General features: G+C 41.4%; 1 protein-coding gene and 1 long non-coding RNA gene across 3 annotated transcripts in view; both read right to left on the bottom strand.

Moving 5' to 3' along the window:
- The window catches only part of LOC134177300 (uncharacterized), a 2,472-nt gene extending 821 nt beyond the window's left edge, over positions 1–1,651 (bottom strand). Inside the window, exon 1 of the long non-coding RNA XR_009969471.1 lies at positions 1,453–1,651. This is a non-coding gene — a long non-coding RNA (uncharacterized LOC134177300). The remainder of the gene's footprint in view (positions 1–1,452) is intronic.
- Positions 1,652–3,176: 1,525 nt separating this feature from the next.
- Positions 3,177–5,000, bottom strand: part of LOC134195704 (uncharacterized) — an 8,585-nt gene continuing 6,761 nt past the window's right edge. For both annotated transcript variants that reach the window (XR_009972412.1, XM_062664783.1), the window contains exon 5: positions 3,177–3,438. The gene's annotated coding sequence lies outside the window, so the exon portion shown is untranslated. The remainder of the gene's footprint in view (positions 3,439–5,000) is intronic.

The following is a 5,000-nucleotide window of genomic DNA, read 5'->3' as shown; positions in this document are numbered from 1 at the left end:
ATTTTTTGACTCGGACATTGGAAACAACGTTGACCTAGATAGCTCCCTCGCCCACCCATGGAGTAGTGATATCTTTCCGTCATCTGCTGGTGTTAGTGGTGCCGCTGCAGAGAGGAGAGCAGACAGAAAGAAAGAGAAATACAGCAAACAGCAATTACCAGGTGGCATAATTGCCACTGTAACCCCACTGGTAATGGAGCATTTTGGAGCTTGGGGGATCGATGGGTGGAAACTCCTGTGCAAATTATCAAAGAAGTCATCGGACAAAGTGGGACGACCGAACGCTGCAGAGTTTATCGACTTCTGGTCCAAACACTTTTCTATTCAGCTCCAGAAGTGTAATGCTGGAGTCATCTCTAAAAAGCTATCTTCGATGTCTGAAGACAACAGATGTGACCTCTTTGCCACCCAGTACTTTAGCCACTAGTTGGTACTGGAGGCTTTGCTTGTACACTGTAGTTTTTAAGTGTAGTCCTCATTTTGTTTTACACGAGTTTCAATTTTAGCTTAGTTTAGTTGATGAACACTACTAGTAGTTGGACAGTACATAGTACCCTGCATTGCAAAATGTATCATAGATAAAAGTTCAAATATATGTGATTGACAGACAGACAGACAGACAGACAGACAGACAGATCCCGGATAAAGAGTGGCGGACCACACATTTCTAGTCTGTTCATCTCAAGGATCAAGAAGAAGAGTTTTCAAGTCGTCGTCCAAGTCATCGTGCGCGGCTTCGGCCGCTAACGCCGTTTATGACTCTGTTGGCCATTGGGGCCCCCTTTCGTGTTTGATCGTTTGTTTGCTCACCTTTTCATCTGCACAGTCTGCAGTCTACAAGTCATTGTTTGGTACTTCCCTCTTCGTGTCTTTGTGCCAACATTTCCTTTGTTTGAGCGTCGTCATCGTGGATTGTACGTATCTTTACCTCACGTCAGCGCTAGGCGTCTTCTACAGTGGCCATGCACATCGTGATGTCTTCCTCTACCCATATTGTCTACTCCTCTGTATCAACATTGTCATCATGGATTGTACGCATCTTTACCTCGCGTCAGCGCTAGGCGTCTTCTATGGTGGCCATGCACGTTGTGATGTCCATCCATGTTATCCGGGAGACAGGCAGACAGTGTTCAGTTTTTTGTTTTTTAGTTGTCATTGTAATGTAGTGTATTGTGCTTTGCTTAATTTGATTTAGCCTGTAATAGTTCTGATTTATGAAAATATAATACCATTGATAGACAGACAGACAGACCGACAGACAGACAAAAAGCAAACAGACAGACAGACAGACTAAAAGCAGACAGACAGACAGACAAAAAAGCAGACAGACAGACAAAGACGCAGGCAGACAGGCAAACAGACAGACAAACAAACACTACAAAATACTGTTTCCACAATCAAGTGCAGCAATAGACCAACAAAAGCAAACAGACACACACAACATCACCATACCCTTGCTCGTTCATGTCCTGTAGCAGTAGTAGTCGTCTCACCCGACAGAGCAGAACTACCAGTAGACCAGACAGACGACCTGTCAGACAAAATCGAGCTGCCGATCGATTGTCTATCGTAAGTGCCAACCGCAGAGTCAGTCTCAGCTTCCGACGGCAACGGATGAATAGCAATCACTGGAAGATCAACAACATATTCGTCCTCCTCACACATCTTCTCAGCTTCGTCCTTCCTTCCACGCCTTCAGCTCGTTCTTCAGCATCACATCCTGCGCCTTCAAGCTCTCGCATTCTTGAGCAAGTGTGTTGATTGTTTCTGAGCTGTTGTCTCGTGCATGCCATCCGCGTCTCGTGACATTCTTCTTGTAACTTCTTGTCTGCTAGTATTCTCTTCCATTTGTCTATTGGACGCTCTCTCTCTCTCTCTCTCTGACTCTGCTGGCTGTACTTCTGTCGTAGAGCCTCTGCTTCTTGCATGCTCTCCTTCATCGTCTCTTTCTTCCATCAGCTCGTCGTTCGCTTTTCGTACTTGATTCAGTTCTTCCTTCAATGCTCCCTTGTCCTCCTGCAACTGCCCGGTTTGTTTCCTTACTTCGTCTCTCTTTTCTATTGCCTGCTTCTTCTGCTCTCTCATCGTCGAAGCCTGAGCCTTCAATTTCCTACAACTCGAGATGTATTGAAGCAATTCCTTGCCCTTCATCTGCCATCTTGCAACCAACTTTAGAAGGTTAAGTCTGTCGCAGTGTACGCTCATCACTTGGCTGTTCAGCTCTTTGTTTTCTTGCCCCAGCTCTTGCTCGTGTTTCTGTCTAGTCGCACACTCTGTCTTCAAGTTGTTTCTGTCCTTCACTACTTCTGCGTATTTCTTCTCTTGCACTTTGGTGAGATGTAATCTCCCTATCTTCTGAATGCAATGCTCCTCGACTGTACGTCGTCTTTTCTCTTTAGATTCCAGTGTCGTCAAACGTTTCAATTCAGTTGTGGCTTGTTGTTCACGAACAAGAGCAGACACAACAGCCACAATGTAATCTACACAGAATGAAGTACGACGTTACATGTTGATACAGTTAATTAAAAAACAACCCTAACAAACACATGAACACAATAAATAAGTAAATTATTAATTAATTAATTAATTATTATTTAATTAATCTATTAAATAAAAAACATGCAAACTATTGACAAACAAACGACTAGCACATACACAGACAAGCAAATACAGTCCTGTTCACACACAACCACAACTCAACTGAGCCAAATCTCACGCTTACAATCTCAGGGTGTGTTCAAACTCTAGCTATCAATCAAACATAAGTTCCAAGCCTGAAACTGCAACGTACTTGGAGCATGCACATTCCATTACACAGAACTACCTATGGTAACTCTCGAGCCCCCAAAGCTTCATTTGCAAACGCTATGGATCAGAACACAATTAACACAACAATTGTTGACATTATTGCTGTTTCTGATAATGTATTGGCCTCTTGAAATTCTTCAGTATGATCGTGACCCGAATACCATTGTGATTCCACAAAGAACAATTAGGGCATGGTAGTTACAACAATTCCAGTTCTCTCTCTCTCACACACACAGTGACACACACACACACACACACACACACACACACACACACACACAGTGACACACACACACACACACACACACACACACACACACACACACACACACACACACACACACACACACACACACCACATCCTATATAATCACATCAATACACTACATTGTTAACTCGCGTATTACCCAACACACCCAACTATTATTATATCAATACTTGTTAGACAATCATACCTGATAGCTGAGCCATTCCGTGATCAGAATGACTTTCAGTGTCACTAACTTCTGTTCGTATTGCAGCCGTGATTACATCCCACACAACTTATTGTTGGTCAAGAGTCGACTGCATGATGTCAGTTGTAATCCATAAAAGTTTGCACTTGTGCTAATGTTCATAACATCATTTTACCTGAAATAATAAGAATGTAAACAGTCAAGTAGACAACATACAATCAACAAAATATCAACCACTGCACATTGACTCAAAATGTAAAATGTGTTGATCAGTCAACATTGATTAGTCCCACCTTGGTAACACTGTCATGATCAAATGTTTACTGTAAGTTAGTCTATCTGCTGCATTCCTTCTTTACCTACTCTACCTGCTCTCTACAGCTACATCAATAGAGCAGACTGGAAACATTCTAGTGTCATTCTAAGGTTGGAATTTCCTTATTGTGTGTTGTATTTGTTGATAGACTGTCTGATATACACCAACAACAGGTGAGAAATATTTACACCTTCAGATGGCTTGAGTCGTATCTGCACACGACCATGAACCCAGAACGGTTTAAACAACTTTTGTTACTTAAAACTCATAGAAACACACCAATAGACATACCTGCAGGTATTAAAGAGTTTGGTGATTCGATCAGTCAACAAATACAAGCATCTGGTGACAATTGATCAGAAACTTGCAGACAAAGTTGTTAGTTGTCTTTCATTTGTATTCCAACAGACTTGCTGCATTACAGTACATTGTCTGTTTATTAGCTGGGCACAGCTGTATTTGACAGCCAGGTATTGACTTGTTCTTTGTATCTGTTCAACAAACGTCATTTGTCATCTCTTCATGAAGAAAGCAACTCAACATCTTTGGCTACTTTAGCAACAACAGTCACCCTGTTGCCAATATTTATGCAGTCATTGTTAAGTGACAAATATTTACAGTTGGACATTTCTCTTTAGCTTAGAAACTATTGCATGACAGAAGACAACATCTGCAAGAAACTAAAACTCTACAATCTCACCTAAACTCAACACTACAATAGTTAGCTCATGCTACTCACACGTGCCAATACCATTACACGTACAAATGCAACAATACGAATATTATAAGACGCATTGGAACAATTGGAACACAAGAAGTAACTGGCACAAGGTAATGACTGCCAGTGACTAGCAAACAAATTGCACGAGCAATAAACAGAGACCCAATACTGATGAAATCGAGTTCATCAATACACATTGAATGAGTGACCTCACAATATTGATAATCAGGACATGATGCAGTTTTCCAGAAGAATGAGTTAAAGTAAAAAGAAAAATTGCCTTTTGTGGGGTACATGTAAAGGCAATGATTCGCACAACCTTACAAAGAGTAATTTCAGAAGTCACACATCACTCGCCCTAGAATCGTCAAAAAGTGAGAAAGAATCATGTGTATTGGTCACAATCAATGCATCTATTGAACGAGTAGTGAAAGCTAAAGTGTACTGCATGTCATTCAACTTGAGTGAATTAATGCTGTTCGTGTGCAGCTACACCCCTTGAGCACAACTACAGAAAGTGTGAGAAAGAATTCATACAAATTTGTGAGACCTATAGACGGGCATATGTTGTACATGATAGTAGATGCTCGATCAGTCAAAATGGAACGAGGATATTCCAACAGCCAAACCTCTATTGCAGTGCTGAGGGACTTAAATTGTTTGCTTATCAATATGGGTTACCCAAACAGATCATGTTAGA

The sequence above is a fragment of the Corticium candelabrum genome, chromosome 1, assembly GCF_963422355.1.
Source record: "Corticium candelabrum chromosome 1, ooCorCand1.1, whole genome shotgun sequence".
Classification (NCBI taxonomy): Eukaryota; Metazoa; Porifera; class Homoscleromorpha; order Homosclerophorida; family Plakinidae; genus Corticium; species Corticium candelabrum.
This window is presented reverse-complemented; position numbering and strand designations above follow the sequence as displayed.